Source organism: Mus musculus, chromosome 1 (genome assembly GCF_000001635.26).
Source record: "Mus musculus strain C57BL/6J chromosome 1, GRCm38.p6 C57BL/6J".
Classification (NCBI taxonomy): Eukaryota; Metazoa; Chordata; class Mammalia; order Rodentia; family Muridae; genus Mus; species Mus musculus.
In genome coordinates this window covers 144,077,023-144,098,732 of record NC_000067.6, presented here as the reverse complement: position 1 = coordinate 144,098,732, position 21,710 = coordinate 144,077,023, and the positions used below count along the sequence as shown (strand labels likewise).

General features: G+C 40.6%; 1 long non-coding RNA gene across 1 annotated transcript in view; it reads right to left on the bottom strand.

Annotated features, from left to right (window-relative positions):
• Positions 1-18,094, bottom strand: part of Gm35356 — a 38,038-nt gene extending 19,944 nt beyond the window's left edge. Inside the window, exons 1-3 of the long non-coding RNA XR_387455.2 lie at positions 18,009-18,094; positions 12,723-12,819; positions 11,126-11,240 (exon numbers count right to left, since the gene is read on the bottom strand). This is a non-coding gene — a long non-coding RNA (predicted gene, 35356). The remainder of the gene's footprint in view (positions 1-11,125; positions 11,241-12,722; positions 12,820-18,008) is intronic.
• Between the last annotated feature and the right edge of the window lie 3,616 nt (positions 18,095-21,710).

The following is a 21,710-nucleotide window of genomic DNA, read 5'->3' as shown; positions in this document are numbered from 1 at the left end:
ACTTATGTCATGATCCAACCCCATAAATACAACATGGAACTATGGCCAGAGTCCTTGCTGAAAACTATTATCCAATGTTTTTATTTACTCCTTATGGTTGACTATTTAATTCCCCTACAGAAACAGAGCAAGATGCCTTCAAAATATCTAGCCTTAAAACTTTCATCCAGAATTCATATTCAGAGTAGAGTCCAGGCATCCCTCTTTGCAACATTCCAAGAAAGCACACAGCAAAGGCACAATCAACACATCTGAGAGAATTAATATGGCTCTTTTAAAGAGTTAAGAATGACTGACACAAATTATCATCTGCCTCCACCACACTTACTGAATAAACCATTTGTTGTTGCTGCTGCTGCTGTTGCTGCTGCTGCTGCCACTGATGCTGCTGTGATAAATAGCCACCTAAGCATTTACAAGATGAAAAGAGTTATTTCACTTGGGATTTCATAGGCTTCAGTCCAAGGTCCATTGTTTTGATCTAACTTGATACAGACCATCATGTGGGGAGTTTGACAAAGTTAAGCAGCATAGCTCAGGGAAGCTAGGAAACTACAAGGGGGTGGATGTTGCTGAGGAAAAAGTGTAGTTTTCTAGGGCACATCGCCAGTGACGTACTTTCTCCACTGAGGACCCACATTCCAATTATGGTACCATATTATGACTCCATCAAGGACTGAACCGCAGATCACATTAAAGCCCTCAAGTCCTTACAGTTCATCTGGCAACTAAGCCTTTAACATAAGAGCCTTTTGGAGGGAAGGGGCGGACAGTTTGTATCCAAATCACAGCACTCAATTCCTTATATACTTTTGAGTTTATAAGAAAAATTCTCTTGTGTGTGATGCTCCCTTTATCTAGAATGCTGTCCCTAAATGAGTACTTCACCCTTTCACTCCTCAAATGTGACCATCTCAGAGAGATGTGCAATGTGACCATTGCATTCAAACTGTGCCTTATATTATGCTCTACCCCTTTATCCTTGTCTTTATGGCATCTGATATTTCATTACATATTTGTTATTTATTGTCGATATGAAAACTGGGGCTTTGTACTTGACCCCTGTAACAGTATCTGCCTGGCACATTGCAGGCGTGAACACACTTGCAGTAACTGAGGGAATACTGCTGCCAAACAATTCATAATCATATTCCATGATGGAATAGGGGTGGTACTGTATGTCACCGTGTACCAGGCCAGGGGCTGTGACATTTGCAAGTTCAATGAAGCACCCCTCTTCAAGGAAATGATAAGGTTTATGGAAAGTACCTTCTGTTTCCTCCATGCTAAGATTCCCAAAAGCCAAATGAAAATTATTCTCCATTATTTAACAGTAGTTCATTTTCATGTTTCAAATTAATTGTTCCAAGATTTTCATTTTTTCAATAGGTGCAGTCATAAAAAGAAACTAAAATTAAAATAAACTCTGCTCTTATCCTCTTATCATTTGTTAAGTATCCCTGGTTTAGGTAAAACAATACAAGTAAGTCTAAAATACCAGTTTTTTTTTCAATCGTTTTCCACATTTAAGTGTTTCTTTTCATTTTTATTCTGTAAGTCTTGCTTTAAAATCTACACAATCCAAGATACATAACCGAGGTTATGTTATAACAGGTTACAGTGAGAAATAGGAAGAGTCCAAAATTTGCCCAGATTTAAACTAATTAATGTTCGTTCTCTCTCTCTCTCTCTCTCTCTCTCTCTCTCTCTCTCTCTCTCTCTCTCTCTCTCTCGGGGGTTGTTGTTTTGGCTTTGGTTTTGTTTGTTTGTTTGTTTGTTTGTTTGTTTGTTTTTCAAGACAGAGTTTCTTTGTATAGCCCGGGCTGTCCTGAAACTCACTCTGTAGATCAGGCTAGCCTCAAACTCATAAATCTGCCTGCCTTTGCCTCCCAAGTGCTGGGATTAAAGGCATGTGCCACCACTGCCCAGCTAATGTGCTCTCTTCTTGCAGACAACAAAGCTCCCTATCTACTAGGGGCCTCTAAATGTTAAAAAGAAGACTGTCTTGTCTTGGACTAATGCCAGCAGAATGCTTATCAGTGCTCAATAATACTGATAGAAACAGAATTCTTGATGATGGTTTTTCCAGCTAAATACACGACAATCCCAGCATTAGAAAGATGGAAGTATAAACATTGAATTTTCGAGGCTATTCTAGTCTATTGTAGGTTTCAGACTGCTCGTGACTACACAATAGGACTGTACGCCATTTTAAATAAACAAACAAACAAAAAATAAATAAACAACACCATTGAAATATATGAGCACAGACAAATTCTAGAATAGAAGTTTCTCCTAATATCTCCTAAGTGGCTAGAGACCTCTGTATTCTAGCAGGTACCAGAGAAGTGGATTAAAACCACCCATACACTCTAAGCAGATAATTTGACAAGGTTCTAGTGCCATTTTCAGAAATAATGAATAAAACATCTTGACATGGTAGAGATATTGAACAACAGATGGCTACTCCATTTAAAGCATGCACACGTTATATGTCATTTCTACTGGAAGCTTCCCCACTGCACACAGAAATGACCCATGGGATAGCAAGAGCATTTGCTTCCTTCCCCGTCCCCAGAGTCATTAAACACTCAGAGCTGAGGTTGGTACAAGACAGACTTTTGTAATGGCTCTATCTTCTATTTTGTGATCAAGCTCTATCTTCCCTATTTCTAAATTTTCCATTTGCAAGCACATGACCATAACGCATTAACTAATGACATAAAATAGCAGTGTGTTTTCATCAGTAACCAGAATGGTCCTGTCTCTAGAGTTTCTCAGAAAATGCAAAATGGAATAAGCAAGCCTGTAATAGTAAGGGAAACTGAAAACCAATTCTTATCACATGGAGAAATTTCTGAATTATGTGTATGCTCTCAACAGTCACCTTACAGCAGAGAAAATAAAAATAAATAAATAAATAAATGGATAACCCCTTCAGTTTTAGATTCTAGAGATATGGTCCCTTTTCCTTGTAAAAACAAACAAACAAACAAACAGAAAATAAAAGAAACTTAATATAATGTGGTCAACTGGGTGAAATTAGACCAACATCGCTATCAAACTCTCATTCATTCTTTTATGTACAGCAGAATGTGCAACAAGAATGTGCATTCATAGTCCTATTTACAAGAATGTAACAACAATAGCAGTTCACACTGATATAACAGTAACTATATGCTAGGCATTCTCTATGCAGCATGTGTGAGTGTGCACATGTGTGAGCTAGGCTGTTCCCTAGACTGTTGGTTCTCTCCTCAAACTGATGCTAAGGTGCCTGTTGCTGAAGACAATACCTGCACAACTCACTGACCACAGTAAAGTCAAGCTAGTGGCTACCTATAGCCTTTACCCATACAGACTAGTGCTGATGATACTGAAATCTATTTGGCATGCTATCAAAGAAGAAAAGTAAACACCAAGCCAACTACAAAACTTGTGTGAGTAACCAACCAATATCTGATTAGATGTAAAGCCCACTCCATGAGGAGGAACGCATCCCCAACACTGCTCAGGTATCCAAGAAGCTGAGATGAGATCAGCTAGGGACCTAGGAGAAAAACCAGATGCTACTGTTCTGCCAAAGTAACATAGCAACAAAATGACTCCTGATGACATTCTGCTATACTTTTAGATTAGTGCCTTGCTCAACCAGCATTATAGAAGCTTTCTCTTGCCATAGATGGGAACAAATACAGAAATGCACAGCCTGACATTAGTCAGAGAGTAAGAGAGCTTGGAATACTCAGCCCTAAATGTGATGTCTCATCAAATCCATTTCACCCTGAGGAAGAGGAGATGGAAACACTGTAAGGGCCAACATGGATAGAGGACAGCAAGGAAACAAGGGCTTCTAATCACAGCAGGAATGGCACACATACAAGCCCACAGAGAATGTGGCAGTATGCGCAGGGCCTGTACAGGACAACAGATAGGATGCTGGCTCTGAGAGTGGAAATGGACACAAACCTCCATCCCTAAAGCAGAAGCTATCGCCAATGCACAACTATTCACAAATGAAAAAAAAAAATGTTTTGTCTAACAGAGACTCATTGGGGATGCAAACTACACTTAAGGGCAGGCCCCATGCCCAGGAGAAGACAGCCAACACAAAACAAACTCAATGACACCTTTAGAGTCTGTCTCCTAATGTTTTGTCAGGACTTTTTTTTTTTAACCTTACAGGTCCTGTGTGTGTGTGTGTGTGTGTGTGTGTGTGTGTGTGTATCATTACTTCCATTTTTGTGTTTTTATGGAATTCCTGTGTGTGTAAATGTATGTCTCTGAATGTATGCTTCTCATTCTTTTTCTTTGGCTGTTTTTCTTCTGTTTGCTGTTTTGTCTTATCCCAATTTGTGTGGTTTTTGGATTATATTTTATTATTGTTCTCTAAATACCTGTTTATTGCAGAGAGAAAAATGGGTGTGAATTCGGATGAGAAAAGTGGAGAGAATCTGGGGAAAGTTAGAGGAAAGAAAACCATAATATGAACATATTGTATGAAAAAAATCTATTTTCAATGAAAGAAAAATTTAAAAATGGGAGGGAGAGCGAGAAAGAGAGAGAGCATGTGCACAAAAAGCCCTCCTTTTCTGGCCCTAACCTCTTGCTGTTAGAACAAAAAAAAAAAAAAACAAAGACAAAAAAACAACAAACAAGCAAAAAGAAAAACAAAGGTGACTGTCCTTAACCTACAGACTTAGAATTCAGTATGAATGACTGTGTCAGTGTATTGACCCTGGTTTTGCAGTCTCTATAGATGTGTTTATGTTGTCCAGTATTAGGCATTTTGTTTCAGCAGATACAAATAATGTTTAGTGACATAAACAAGACTGATGGTACAGCTGTGTTCATGGAAGAGATTCAGGCAGGAGCAAGAAGTTCGAAATAGAAATCTTTATTCCCTTTACCAGAAATCTTTTAGGAAAAGAAAGAATATGGATGTTTGTCATGGAGACCAGCATGATTCTGTCACTGCTACTAGCTCTCTGAATATTTTAACATAGCATTCACTCCTCAAAATATTCCAATAAGAAGTGATTTCTTATGAGAGAAATTTCCACCAAAGCACACTGCACCACCTAGCTGGACAGTCTCAACCGCAGTACTGTAAGCAAAGACCCCACCATCCCACCCCAGCATCATGCAGCAAGTGACAAAGGAAGACAGGCTTTTCTAGTGGAGTCTTCAGAGGTCCTGATCTATAGCATGGAGGAAATCTGGCAAGGAGGGCCTAGAGTCAAAAGCTGAGCCCCTGTTCTGTCAGAGAGTAAGCATGACTGTAGAAATGGTCAAAAGCCTATGGCTAGGGACTCCATGGGCCCCATTGGAAGAACCTACTACTGACACTGTGCCAAAAGGACATGTCACTAAAATACCTTATAAACATTTATATTCTACCCATGAACTTGAGCAGGTTTCCTCTAAGAAACCTTTTTGGCTGGTAAGCCATGGTCAAAGCTGGGACTCCTGACTGACTGAAGGCTTGGGAATAAGTAACTGCTGAGTGATTGGCCCAGGGACATCTGTGTCACTCATTCCAAGGTCCAGAGAACATCAGAGAAGAGAAATGGAAGGACTGTGGGAGCAAAGGACAGAGAGAAACGTAATGGAACACTATCACCTGGATATTACATGACCTTGCACTTATGAAGGCATGACAGCTGTGACTGACATCGTGGAAGAAGAAAGAAGAGAGAGAAAAGGAATGGTGGGGGAAGAAAAGAGGGAGAAAAATTATTTGGGAAGAAGAAGGCGAAGAGAAGGAGTAGGGGATGATAAAGGCTTCTGGGTGGTCCAGGTGGTTACAATGCACTGTGTGTATGATAAATGTTAGATGGTTTAAAAAGAAGAGAAAGGGGGGCTCTTTTATTTTCATTCTTTTTTTTTCTTTCCATTTTTTATTAGGTATTTAGCTCATTTACATTTCCAATGCTATACCAAAAGTCCCCCATACCCACCCACCCCCACTCCCCTACCCGCCCACTCCCCCTTTTTGGCCCTGGCGTTCCCCTGTTCTGGGGCATATAAAGTTTGCAAGTCCAATGGGCCTCTCTTTCCAGTGATGGCCGACTAGGCCATCTTTTGATATATATGCAGCTAGAGTCAAGAGCTCCGGGGTACTGGTTAGTTCATAATGTTGTTCCACCTATAGGGTTGCAGATCCCTTTAGCTCCTTGGCTACTTTCTCTAGCTCCTCCATTGGGAGCCCTGTGATCCATCCATTAGCTGACTGTGAGCATCCACTTCTGTGTTTGCTAGGCCCCGGCATAGTCTCACAAGAGACAGCTACATCTGGGTCCTTTCGATAAAATCTTGCTAGTGTATGCAATGGTGTCAGCGTTTGGATGCTGATTATGGGGTGGATCCCTGGATATGGCAGTCTCTACATGGTCCATCCTTTCATCTCAGCTCCAAACTTTGTCTCTGTAACTCCTTCCCAGGGTGTTTTGTTCCCACTTCTAAGGAGGGGCATAGTGTCCACACTTCAGTCTTCATTTTTCTTGAGTTTCATGTGTTTAGGAAATTGTATCTTATATCTTGGGTATCCTAGGTTTTGGGCTAATATCCACTTATCAGTGAGTACATATTGTGTGAGTTCCTTTGTGAATGTGTTACCTCACTCAGGATGATGCCCTCCAGGTCCATCCATTTGTCTAGGAATTTCATAAATTCATTCTTTTTAATAGCTGAGTAGTACTCCATTGTGTAGATGTACCACATTTTCTGTATCCATTCCTCTGTTGAGGGGCATCTCGGTTCTTTCCAGCTTCTGGCTATTATAAATAAGGCTGCTATGAACATAGTGGAGCATGTGTCCTTCTTACCAGTTGGGGCATCTTCTGGATATATGCCCAGGAGAGGTATTGCTGGATCCTCCGGTAGTACTATGTCCAATTTTCTGAGGAACCGCCAGACTGATTTCCAGAGTGGTTGTACAAGCCTGCAATCCCACCAACAATGGAGGAGTGTTCCTCTTTCTCCACATCCTCGCCAGCATCTGCTGTCACCTGAATTTTTGATCTTAGACATTCTGACTGGTGTGAGGTGGAATCTCAGGGTTGTTTTGATTTGCATTTCCCTGATGATTAAGGATGTTGAACATCTTTTCAGGTGCTTCTCTGCCATTCGGTATTCCTCAGGTGAGAATTCTTTGTTCAGTTCTGAGCCCCATTTTTTAATGGGGTTATTTGATTTTCTGAAGTCCACCTTCTTGAGTTCTTTATATATGTTGGATATTAGTCCCCTATCTGATTTAGGATAGGTAAAGATCCTTTCCCAATCTGTTGGTGGTCTCTTTGTCTTATTGACGGTGTCTTTTGCCTTGCAGAAACTTTGGAGTTTCATTAGGTCCCATTTGTCAATTCTCGATCTTACAGCACAAGCCATTGCTGTTCTGTTCAGGAATTTTTCCCCTGTGCCCATATCTTCAAGGCTTTTCCCCACTTTCTCCTCTATAAGTTTCAGTGTCTCTGGTTTTATGTGAAGTTCTTTGATCCATTTAGATTTGACCTTAGTACAAGGAGATAAGTATGGATCGATTCGCATTCTTCTACATGATAACAACCAGTTGTGCCAGCACCAATTGTTGAAAATGCTGTCTTTCTTCCACTGGAAAGGGGGGCTCTTTTAAGGTCCTACTAAGACAAAGGCTCTCAGTCCTTTCGACGTAACTCCTGTGGGGGGAAAATCACTCACACATGGATATTGCTGCCAATCTCGATTTTGATGGAGGCTTGGACAGGTGACCTTTTATCTGAGTCACCTAATCCTATATCATATTCCCTTTCAAATAAATGTGAAAGCTAATAATGTCTTGAGGCCCTAATTTTAGTAATGAATATTTAAAATATTTTGAATGTGAACACTAACATACCCTTTTTGCCCTGCACCCCAAACCTTATGCTCTGATAGGAAACTAAGATCAGTAAACTGTTGTTGAGTGCCTGCTATGTGGCTGCGATTTTGTCAGAAATGCTCTATTCATTTGAGCATTATGTTGTCAAAAACATCTCAGTACTTAGCAAAAATTGCCCCACAATTTAGTAAAGGCATTCTTTGTCAACCATCTGGCAAGCCATTAGATGAATATTTTTTTTCTTTTTTCCCAGTCTAATGATTTCAGCACAGTCCACTACCAGATGTCTCCTGTTTCTGAACAAATGATGATAAAAAAGTATTTTGGGATTATCCACAGATGTATAAACAGTGACAACTCTGAGCTCAATCTAAAATGTAGTGTAGCAGACTGTGGGAATCCAAATGCAATGTACACTACTCAATTTCTACCCAACTTTATAGATGCTTCATATTCCCCAGGATAATTCCAATGGGAAATGGGACATTTACAGATAAGCAGATGATATATGGTCACTTTGTTTTGTTATAGAAAGAAAATGTCAAATCAAGAGGTCTGTAAGTGATACAGATTTATGAGAAGTCAACATTACGATGAGACATTCCTGGTTTATGCCTTGAAGATCATGCAAAGTTTCTCTAGCAATGTGTTTCATTTTAATCAGCAATTCCACTTACCTTGTGTTGTCTGTTTTTCACTAGAAGTTCTGTTGTTGTCCATACACTTCTTGTCATTTTTTTTTCAATGTATGCCTGGTTACCAGCCTCTACAGGGTGCTGTGAGGTACATTCTCACAGCAACACACCTGGAAGCCTGTAAACCTATCAAAGTAGTGACTTCTCTGAAATCTCTGACTTTCTGGAATAATTTATTTTAAAAAATTAAATCTATTTTCACACAGAGTTAGATATTGGCTCCTATTCAGTGACATAAAGAATCTCTCACCAAATTGCACATGCTTCTAATTGTGGATCTAAGTTTTTACAACCACCCTCCATATGAGAGATGGTTATACCCACCTCCTGGACTGAAAGCCACCTACAGGTGGATCAGCATTCACAGATGAACACAGGAGGACTTCAATAAGAATCAGGTGCTCTCAAGTCCAAGTGGATCAAGGACCTCAACATAAAATCAGATACACTGAATCTAATAGAAGAGAAAGTGGAAAAGAGCCTCAAACTTATTGGCATGGGGGAAAAAAGTCCTAAACAGAACTCCAATGGCTCAGGCTCTAAGATCAATAATTGATAAATGGGTCATCCTAAATCTGCAAAGCTTCTGTAAGGCAAAGGACATAGTCAATAGGACAAATCAGCAACTTACAGATTGGGGAAAAAAATCTTCACTAACCCCACATCTGATAAAGGGCTGATATCTAAAATATATAAAGAACTCAAGAAGCTAACCACCAAGAAACCAAACAACTCAATCAAAAAACGGGGTATAGTACTAAACAGAGAAGTCACAACAGAAGAATCTTGAATGGCTGAGAAGCACTTAAAGAAATGTTCAATGTTCTTAGTGATTAGGGAAATGCAAATCAAATGACCCTGAAATTCCACCTTGCACCAATCAGAATAGCTAAGATCAAAAACTCAGGTGACAGCACATGCTGGCAAGGATGTGGAGAAGAGGAACACTCCTCCATTGCTGGTAGGATTGCAAACTGGTATAACCACTCTGGAAATCAATCTGAAGGTTCCTCAGAAAATTAGAAATAGATCTACCTGAAGACCCAGCTATACCAAAGAATCATGGGCATATAGCCAAAAGATGCCCCACCATGCCACAGGGGCACATGTTCCACTTTGTTCATAGCGGCTTTATTTGTGATAGCCAGAAGCTGGAAACAACCCAGATGTCTCACACAGAAGAATAGATATAGAAAATATGATTTTTATTTACACAGTGGAATACTATTCAGCTATTAAGAATGAGGACATCCTGAGTTTTGCAGGCAAATGGATAGAACTAAAAAATATTCTGAGTGAGGTTACTCAGACTCAAAAGAACATGCATGATATGTACTTACTAATAAGTGGATATTAGCCAGGATAGAATCCACAGAACTTAAGAAGGTTAACAAACCAAAGGGCCCAAGTGAGGGCACCTCAATCCCACATGGAAGGGAGGAGAAAGCAATTACGGGGGGCGGGGGGGGGGAGAGGTGCAAAGGGAAGAAGGGATCTAGATAAGAAAGGGGACAGAGAGGAAAAGGGAAACTTGATCAGGTATTGGGGGTTGGGGGCAGAAACAGGACTGAAACCCTGTGGGCCAGCAGAAAGAATGGTAACAGGCAACTCCAGGAGGTAGGAGGTGTGGGGACCCTGCAGAATGTACCAGAGACCTGGGAGGTGAGAGACTCTCAGGACTCGAAGGGAGGGACCTTAGAAGAAATGCTCTACAGTGGGTAGAAGGAACTTGTAGAGTCCACTTCCAGTAGAAAGATAGGACATCAGATGGAGGGATGGGGTTGCCATACCAAGTCAAAAACTCTGACCCAGAATTGTTCCTGTCAGAAAGAACTGCAGGGACAAAAATGGAGAAGAGCCTGAGGGAAAGGAGGTCCAGTGACAGGCTCAAATTAGGATCCAGCTCAAGGGGAGGCCCCAAGGCCTGACACTATTACTGATACTATGGTGTGCTTACAAACAGGAGCCTTAAATATGACTGCCCTCTGAGAGGCCTAACAAGCAGCTCAAAGAGTCAAATGCAGATACTTATACCCAACCAATGGACAGAAGCCAGAGACCCCTGTGGTTGAATTAGGGAAAAGCTGGAAGAAACTGAGGAGGAAGGCAACCCCATAGGACAACCAGCTGTCTCAACTAACCTGGATCCCTGAGATCTCTCAGACACTGAGCCACCAACCAAGCAGCATACACCAGCTGATATGAGGCCCCCAACACATATACTGCCTGGTCTGGTCTCAGTGAGAGAAGATGCACCCAACCCTTGATAGACTTGAGGCCCCAAGGAGTGGGGAGGGCTGGTGGGGTGGGACTAGGGGGTGGGGGGCAGGGACATCCTCCTGGAGATGGAGGAAGGGGCAGAGGTATGGGATGAGGAACAGTCAGAGGGTGGACTGGGAGGGGGATAAAAACTGAGCTGTAAAAAACAAAGATTAAAGAATAAATTTTTTAAATGAATCAGGTATGGTTTTTTTTCTTTTTGACAACTTTATAGATATACAATTGATTGCAGTAAATTGCACTTAAATTATATAATTCAATGTCTTGAAATATTTATGTAAAAGAAACATACCACTGAGTCATCCAAGACAATGAACTTGCACATCCTCCATAAGCTTCCTTGTTCTTCTTTGTAATCCTTGTGTTTTCACCTTCTTCTTTCAGTCAGGTGGCCACAAAGTTGCCATCTGGAAATAACACTTGATTATATCAGTCCACAGGGATTATCTTAATTAAATTTCAGGAACTCTTTCCTCTTTCACCACTGATTAAGTGTCATCTTAGTCCATATGAGTTTCATTATTCTTTTTCCCCTCCATAATCAATCCTATGACTATCTTCTCACACCATAAAGAGTGCTAACATAGCCTATGGTAAAATGTCAGGCTTAATTTTGCATGTATAACATGGCTTCCAGCTTATTTTTTTTATAAGATTCATAAGTGTATGAATAGGCGAGTCTCTGATTCTTATGCCTTCTTTTGGACTCTTTTCCTTCTGTTTGCTTAACTCTGATATGATAAATTGTTTTATCTTATTATGTTTTATCATGTTTATTTTATTATTATCCCCTTGAAGCCTATTTGTTTTTTGAAGACAAAAAAGGAGTGGAATTGGATGGGAGGGGAAAATAGGGGAGAACTGATCAGGATAATACACACACACATACACACACACACACACACACACACACACACACATTTATCCATACACTTCTTCTTGTCTTTTTTACATTTATGCCTGGTTATCTGCACTTATGTGCGTGTGTGTGTGTGTGTGTGTGTGTGTGTGTGTTGTTGTTGTGTGTGTGTGTCCTGAGGGGGAAAAAAAACTATTTCAACAAAAGGAAAAACAAATCCTTAGTTTCAACATGGCTTACTAAACTCTTTATAGTTAAAGAGTCTATAAATACCCACCCATAGGCATGCACTCTGTTTTTACCATGACATTTTAGAGCAGAAAGGAAATAATTTGATAAATATTTAATGAAACATGAGTTCCTAGAAAATCAGGCCTTTTCCTTAATAAGTCATAAAATGAATCAACAAATATGTAATTCTCATCAACACCACAGGACAAATTCCATCTTTGGGGCATGTCCTATCTTGAAGATCATCTACCTTAAAAATAAATAAATAAATAAATAAATAAACCTTCTTGGCAATTATATCTTCCAAATGCACCAAGATAGAGTATGTACTTAGAGTCTAAAAACTTTATATCCAAGGAACAAGTTTGTTGGAAACAAATCTTTTATGATCGTAGTTCTAAAAACAAAGGCTCTTGCAAGAATGTCTTACCAAAAACACATCATGCTGGCATGACTCAGCAAGCCACAAAGGTCATGCCACAAGCCACAGGGTATAGACATCATCCAGTATATTGTATTACTGGATGATGGTAGTGAGTGACATCATAGCAAATGTCTGGTGATGCCTGGATTATGGCAAGCCCCAAATGCCATACCCCAAAGGGGTAGAGTGTGTGTGTGTGTGTGTGTGTGTGTGTGTGTGTGTGTGTGTGTGTGTGTGTAAAAGAGAGAGGAGGTTATCTATGCGCTTTTTGAGACTAAAGGTTTTTTAAGTAAGTAGAGAGCTTATTTATTCAGGAACAGGTGTTCTGAGAACATTCTCTTCTGTTAGACTCTAATTGCTAGATGATGATCTTACCTCACTAATGTGAGGGCACTCCAGCTGTTGGTGCTGATTTCACAGCTAGTTCCTGGGCCTTGCACTTCCCAATATGCACAGCATTTTTGTTGGTCACCTGACAGAATTAATGAGTGTAGAAAAGACCCCTTGGTGAATACAAACATATACATTTGTGAAACAGCACTCTGACTTCCAGAGCCAGCGATGTTGTTTTGTTTGCTTATTTAATAATAGTGCATAACACTGTGGTCACAGAGGACCAGGAGCATGGCAAGGACTCAAGGAAGCATGCCAATCGAAGCCAGTGACACCGTGGTTAGGACACAGCACAGCTGGACTTAGTGCAAAGAACATCGTGGGACACTAGTTTCTGCTGTTATTGGCCTGATATTTCCTCTGCATTAATTTATATTCAACATCTAATATTTGGAGATAAATAAATAAAAGACAATGTAGTTTGAAGGGCTGATGAGAGAGGGAGGAAGTGAAGGAGGGAGGGAGGGAGGGAGGGAGGGAGGGAGGGGGGAGGAAACATCTATGTGTCCATTTTAATGACAATCACACAACTTTCATTTCCATCAGAAAAACAATGGGTTTCCTCCAAAATTACCTTTGGATACAGTACACAGAGGGCACTGTTATTATATTTCAGCTTTGCGTGCCGTGCCCAGTATACAAAAGTGGTTCGAGAACCTTCTAAAATTGAGGAGGTGAGTAAAAGAATAGAAAAATAGAATCTGTCTAATTGGATTAGTTCTGATTCAAAAGTTGCAATGCAAAGATAAAGGTAAAGAAGAAAGTAAGGAGAATGATGTTGACCAAGGAAAGTAAGGCCAAAGATAAAAGAGGGCGTTAGAGGCTAATGTCCAGTAGTGAGATAAACTGGATCTTGGTTTAGAAAAAGGCAGCTGGGTAAAACAATATGGGACATAAATGTGGACTGAGTATAGGACAATTCAAAACAACTGTCTTAGTGTTGAGGAGCTTGCTAACCATGCAAATACTCTCTAAGGCAGTAACCTTTCTTTCCAAGTACACATGATGGGTTTTGAGATGAAAATGGGGTGTTGAGTGTATTTGCTTCACATCTGCAATGCAAATTGCACAGAGCGCCTTGTGCAAGCTTTGTAAGCATAGGATCACTGAACTCCACCTCCAGCCCCACGGTTTATTTGTACGTGTCTTTCAGAAAGAAAGAAAATACGTCAAGAGGGGGCTGAAGATGACTGCTCAGTCTTTAAGAGCACCAGCTATTCTTCTAGAAAACCCGGGTTCAATTCCCAGCATCCATGAGGCAGCTCACAGTGCTGTCTGTAACTCCAATTCTGAGGAATCCTACACATATTTTTTTTTTTAAATGTCAAAAGGTCATGGTGTGCATGCAGCAAAGAGGATATTAGAAACAGAGGCACTTAACTAGTGCTAAAGTTACTTCATGATGCTGAAGGTCTGTTGTTGGTGTGGGTAACAGTACTCCTTTTCTTCATTTGAATCCATGGAGGAAAAAAAGAACATACTGAAACTGATACCAATATAATTTCTCTGAAGAACTTTTAAACATTTTTAACTTTATAATACACTAGAATCAAAAATCGAAATACTCAGTCTTGAGCAATAAAATGCAAGAGTGACTGCACTTCTGTCCCTGCTTGTAACATCTGTTCTCATCCAACCCTTAAAAATCATGCCCACAATTCAGGGTCCGTGAGCAGCACAGCCTCCTCTAGGAAACAATGGCATGGGCATCACTCTGTGCCTTGCTCGCCCCAGAAGCAGATCATTGGAGGGAGCAGTTGAATCACCTGGGGTGGGTAATGTTGACCTCTTTGGCTCCAAAGTCCTACAGATGGGACCAACAAGCATGGTGAGAACCAGGAGCTTTGCTTTCTATCCTTGCTGTCAGTCCAGGTTGGGACAAAACACAGAGAAATCATGTTAACTATTCTTTAATCGTGTTTTGTTTTGTTTTGTTTTGTTTACATTCCAGTTGTTATCCCTCTCCCAGTCAGCCCTCTGACTTTTCCTCATCCCATACCTCCTCCTCCCCCTCCCTGCCCCCCATCTCCAAGAGAGTTGTCCCCACCCCCACCCTCACCCCACCAGACCTAAGGCCTCAAGTCTATCAAGGGTTGGGTGCATCTTCTCCGACTGAACCCAGACCAGGCAGGCAGTCCTCTGCTGTTTATGTGGTGGGGGCCTCATATCAGCTGATGTATGCTCCTTGGTTGGTGGCTCAGTGTCTGAGAGATCTCAGGGATCTAGGTTAGTTGAGACTGCTGGTCTTCCTATGGGTTCACCCTCCTCCTCAGCTTCCTCCATCTTTTTGATAATTCAGCCACAAGGGTCCCCGTCTTCTGTTCCTTGGTTAGGTGTAAGTGTTGGGCCTCTTGGAGGGCAGCCATGCTAGGCTCCTGTCTATAAGCACACCCTAGCAACAGTAATAGTATCAGGGCTTGGAGCATCCCCTTGAGCTGGATTTCAATTTGAGCCTGTCGCTGTGCCACCTTTCCCTCAGTCTCTTCTCCATTTTTGTCCCTGAAGTTCTTTTAGACAGGAATAACTCTGGGTCACAGTTTTTGACTTGGGATGTCAACCCCGTTATCATCCTTACACTTGATGTCCATCTTTCTTTCTTTTTTCTCTTTATTTTTTTTTTCGGATATTTTCTTTATTTACATTTCAAATGTTGTCCCCTTTCCAGGTCTCCTCTTCAGAAACCCCTTATCCCATCCCTTGTTCCCCTGCCTCTAAGAGGGTGCCCCACCCACCCACCCCCCTCCTGCCTTCCATGCCTGGCATTCCCTTGCCATCAAACAACCTCAGGCCCAAGGGCCTCTCCTCCCACTGATGTCCAACAAGGCCATCCTCTGCCACATATGCAGCCGGAAACATGGGTCCCTCCATGTATACTCTGGTTGGTGGTCCAGTCCCAGGGAGCTCTAGGGGGTCTTGCCGGTTGACACTGTTGCTCCCACCTCATGGGTCTGCAAACCCCCTCAGCTCCTTCAGTCCCTTCTCCAACTTCTCCATTGGGGGCCCCGCACTCATTCCAATGCTTGGCTGCAAGCATCCACTTCTGTATTGGTCAGGCTGTAGTGGAGCCTCTCGGGAGACAGCCATATCAGGCTCCCATCAGGAAGCTCTTCCTGGCATCCACAATCGCATCCAGGTTTAGTGACTGTATATGGGATGGATCCCCAGGTGGGGCAGTCTCCGGATGGTCATTCCTTCAGTCTCTGCTCCACACTTTGTCTTTGTATTTTGAGTATGAGTATTTTGTTCCCCCTGCTAAGAATCACTGAAGCATCCACACTTTGGTCCTCCTTCTTGGGCTTCATATGGTCTGTGAATTGTAGCTTGGGTTTTTTGGAGCTTTGGGGCTAATATCCACTTATCTATGAGTGCATATCATGTGTGTTCCTTTGTGACTGAGTTACCTCAATACCTCAGGAGGATATTTTCTAGTTCCATCCATTTGCCTGTGAATTTCATGAAGTCATTGTTTTTAATAACTGAGTAGTATTCCACTGTATAAATATACCACATTTTCTGTATCCATTCCTCTGAAGAGGGACATCTGGGTTCTTTCCAGCTTCTGGCTATTATAAATATGGCGGCTATGAACATACTGGAGCATGTGTCCTTTTTATATGTTGGATCATCTTCTGGGTACATGCCCAGGAGAGGTATTTCTGGGTCCTCAGGAGGTACTATGTCCAATTTTCTGAGGAACCACCAAACTGATTTCCAGAGTGGTTGTACAAGCTTGCAATCCCACCAGCAATGGAGGAGTGCTCCTCTTTCTCTGAATCCTCACCATCATCTGTTGTCACCTGAGTTTTTGATCTTAGCCATTCTGATTGGTGTGAAGTGGAATCTCAGGGTTATTTTGATTTGCATTTCCCTGATGACTAAGGATGTTGGACATCTTTTTTAGGTGCTTCTCAGCCATTCGGTATTCCTCAGTTGAGAATTCTTTGTTTAGCTCTGTACCCCATTTTTAAATAGGGTTGTTTCTCTGTAGTCTAACTTCTTGAGTTCTTTGTATATATTGGGTATTAGCCCTCTATCGGATATAGGATTGGTAAAGATCTTTTCGCAATCTGTTGGTGGCCTTTTTGTCTTGTTGACAGTGTCCTTTGCTTTATAGAAACTTGCAATTTTATGAGGTCCCATTTGTCGATTCTTGATCTTATAGCACAAGTTATTGCTGTTCTGTTCAGGAGTTTTTTTCCCCTGTGCCCATATGTTCAGCTATTAAAAACAATGAATTTATGAAATTCTTAGGCAAATGGATGGATCTGGAGGATATCATCCTGAGTGAGGTAACCCAATCACAAAAGAACACACATGATATGTACTCACTGATAAGTGGATATTAGCCCAGAAGCTTGGAATACCCAAGATATAATTGACAAACCACATGAAACTCAAGAAGAAGGAAAACCAAAGTGTGGATACTTCGATGCTTCTTAGAAGAGGGAACAAAATATCCATGGAAGGAGTTACAGATATAAAGTGTGGACTAGAGACTGGAGGAATGACCATCCAGAGACTGTGCCACTTAGGGATCCATCCCATATACAACCACCATACCCGGTCACTATTGTAGATGCAACAAGTGCTTGCTGACAGGAGCCTAATATAGCTGTCTCCTGAGAGGCTCTGCTAGTGCCTGACAAATACAGAAGTGGATACTCACAGCCATCCATTGGACTGAGCACAGGGTCACCAATGAAGGAGCTAGAGAAAGAACCCAAGGAGCTGAAGGGGTTTGCAGCCCCATAGGAGGAACAACAATATGAACTAACCAGTACCTCCAGAGCTCCCAGGGACTAAACCACCAACCAAAGAAAACACATGGTGGGACTCCAGCTGGTACACATGTGGTACACATGGCTCCAGCTGCATGTGTACCAAAGGATGGCCTTGTTGGTCATCAATGGGAGGAGAGGCCCTTGCTCCTGTGAAGGCTCTATGCCCTAGTATAAAAGAATGCCAGGGCCAGGAAGTGGGAGTGGATGGGTTGGTGAGCAGGGGGAGGGGGGAGTATAGGGGGGGAGGAGGTTTTGGAGGGAAAACCAGGAAAGAGGATAACATTTGAAATGTAAATAAACTATCTAATAACTAAAAAAAAAAAAAAAAAAAAAAAAGGTCCCCCTACCTCCTGAGATTGCCTGTTTCCATACATTCTGCTGGCCCTCAGGGCTTCAGTCCTGCCCCCCCCATGCCTGATTATGTCCCCCCCTTTCCCCTCCCTGCCCCCTCTTAATTTACAATTGTTTGCAGTCCTTTCCATTTTACCTTTGTCTTTGCAGAAGAGCTTTGCTGATTCTTGTCTGGTGGTTGTTTTCACTTTCCTTCAGCACTTTGTGATCATGGTCCAAAGTCTTCCGAGTTCTACAGTTCACAGTGAAAAGTCTCCATTTATCTATCATGTCATCCGTTTTCCATTTCTGCCTCCCACATTTTCCAGTAGTCAAATACTTGTTTTATCTATGAGCGTTTTGACTATGATATATCTAGAAGTAATATTCACTATTTAGCCTTCTTACAGTTTAGTGAGTTTTTGAAACTGTAATTTGCTATTCTGCATGAAATTGGAGAGTCCTGGACCATTGTTTCTTTCAACATCTTTCTTCTGACTCCTTTCTTACTCTGGAATTCTATTTACAGATACATTAAAACGCTTTCTCAGTATCCCAGAAATTGTCAATTTTTATTTTTAAAATTTATGTTTTTCTTTTGTAATTTTATAGGTGTATATATACTTTCATCAAAACCCCCAATTATTCTTTCTTTTAATGATTTCTTTTTTTTATTTTATGTGCATTAGTGTGGATATTGGTGTTGGATCTCCTGGATCTGGAGTCACAGACAATTGTGAACTGCCATGTGGGTGTTGGGAATTCCAGATCCTCTGAAATGCTCTTAGCTGCTGAGCCGTCTTTCCAGTCCCCTATTTATTTTTATTCTTTTCCTCCTCTCAGAAAATCCTTTTTGCTAAGTTCCCTTGTTACTTCATGCTCTGTCTCTGTCTCTGTCTCTGTTTCTCTGTCTCTCTGTCTCTGTTTCTCTCTCTCTCTCTCTTTGTGTGTGTGTGTGTGTGTGTGTGTGTGTTTGTCTCTGTTTCTCTGTCTCTCTGTCTCTGTTTCTCTCTCTCTCTCTCTCTCTCTCTCTCTCTCTCTCTCTCTCTTTGTGTGTGTGTGTGTGTGTGTGTGTGTGTGTGTGTGTGTGTGTGTTACAATGGCCATGGATGGTAGCAATTTAGGCTCAGAGTTTGTATATTACTTCTGAGGGTCTTACATAGCCAATTTTTTTTAAACAACTCTAGCCACTTCTTGCACCCTAAATGCTGAAATTGGCACCATATCTGGCAACAGTGCAGTTTATTTATGGTGCCATTTTTCAGTCATGTCTGTGAGCATTGAGCATCATATCACCCTTGAGCCATAATCTGAAAATGTACAATTCAAAGCCATTTCAACTGCAAGTTCACAAAACCTCCTCTCAAATATTTCTGTTTGTTTTTAATGCTTTCTCCTGTCTTTACATAGATTTTTTTTCATCATGTGATTTTATAATTCTTTTGTTAACATTTTACTTCTCTGATAGTAAGTACATACTTTTTCTAAACTATAATTACACATCTAATAATACCAAAATACATTTTAATAAATGATGTGAAATAGTTTATCTATACAACAATATTAAAAAGGGAATATTAAGATTCTAGTAGGCTAATTTGTTCAATGTCACTCAATTAACCTTTAGTTTGGGGGTTGGGTTGGATTGGGTTGGGTTGGTTTTGAGACAAGGTCTCATACTGTAACCCAGGCCAGACTGAAGTCGGGCCAATCCTCCCACATCATGCACTGAGTGCACGCATCACTACACATAGCTCAATGCCGTTGAATTTAATATGTAAAATTTAAATTAAACACACATGTCACTGACCTGAGCATCATTTGCTAATATGTTTCTGAAAATTAAACAATGATTTGTAAGCTACTTAAAGAACTTAGAACAGATGTGTTGATTCTGATTAATGGAGTTAGTCCTCAAAAGTAGCCTATGAAATGGATACCACTGTCAATCAATTCAATAAATGAGAAAACCCTACAATTTAACTTGTCTATAAAAGTAACTTCTAAAGCCAAGATTCAAAAGTATTTTCATTTGGATTCTTAAATTCCACTCTTAATCATGAGTCATCCTATGAGAAAAGATAAAATCAAAAGAAAGATTATTGTCAAGGAATAGAAGACTATTTTTAGAATAATAAATTGTAGTCCTCTTTGAAAAGCCAATTATAGGCAATAAAGCTGCCTGAAATTGGCTTTGGGGGGCTGTAGTACCCTATGCAAATCCAGATGGCGAAATGCCACCTGTCCTAAGGCTATTGCTAAATCTACATTTCCTAGAATAGATTATTCATGGGAGTCAGAAACTGTGCCAAGGTAAGTTTATTTCTTTAGGTAAATAGTTTCCTAATTCACACATAGCACAGTTTCTGTCTACACAGTTCCCAAAATGAGGGAGCCACCTTTTCTTTTATTTTCAAACCTGTGAGACAGATGGTCTGGGAAATAATTTGTATATTAAGCAAATAGTTTTATTTCCATAAAGAAATGGCTGGAGAAAGTGATGTAACTCACCAAAGAATGCCTTGGAAATCTGCTGGTTACGTTTCTGGGTCCAGTAGGCTCTAAGGAAAAATCAAAGCGATTGATTTTCTGGAAGAAAAAATATCAGTCCTATTATTCCTTGATGTAAGTTAAACTAATAAGGGTGTTAGATACAAATAAAGTAGAATTAAGTGCAAGTAACTTTAACATTGTGTAGCATAGCATAGAAAGGCAATACAGAAATCACATTGACTATACCCATCTTATTTCCTGCCACGTGGCATCCTTTATTCTTGTGAGATAACCACCTTAAAGTAAATACAGAAACCTGTTCTGAATGTATAAGCACATTACAGCACTTTCTCAGCTACTGAAATAAAATCTACATAAAAGCGCATTCCCAATTACTACATTCATAGAAGAAACATAACGAATAGTCCCTTGAGGTACTTACCTCTCCTCTGGGATTCTGTTAACACTTAGAAAGTCCTTTGCTCAGCTCCGGAAGGCCAAAAGAATCGGTGTTGCAAAAATAGACAAACTATCAACCTCCAGGAATATCTGCATCTCAATATTAGCTGTTAAAGTGGGAAGCCCTTCTAGATTCAAGGAAATAAATCATCAGGTAATGAGGACACTGTGAGAAAACAACGAGTGAATTACCTGCTCTGAGCACAAGGTATTTCTCAGAACATGTTTAATGACATTATGTAAGCAATCCTCTAGGACATCGGTTTCCTAAAGTGGCCACTAAACTGGCTGTGGCTGAAGTCAGATTATGCCTTGTCTCTACTGCTGTTCATTAAAAGGCTTGATGGTTCGGGCCACCTCTAACATAAGATTGTTTTAAAAAGGAAGTGGCAAGGTGGGAACAGAGAAACAGGTGATAATGAGATTAAATTTTGAATAGAATAAATGATGAGATGACAGTGTCCCAGTGACGCGGTTGCTTCTGATGCTCATTTAAGCAAAAGTCACATCAGGTTCTACATCACCAGCATGTGTGTTACCAAGTGTTCAGCTTCTCTCTCCGTAATACTATAAGTGAAAATATTTAAAAGGCTTAAGTCAGGAAAGAAATTCTACTGACATCTTATATTACAGAAACATGTTTAATATCCAATTGTGCTCAACAAATGTATTCTCTAAATAATAAATACTATCTCTCCTTGCATGCCTTGTATATTTTCATTATTCTTTATAAACCTCATCTCAGTCTAGTAACCACAACTATTTCAACCAAAAGAAATCTTTAAACTCAGAGGCCACCATTGATATAAAATTTGTTTGTACAATTCATAGATGAAGAAATAACAGCAAATGCATAGAACAGTATAAGAGCACCAGGTAAGACATAAGAGCAGTTCCCTCCATGAGC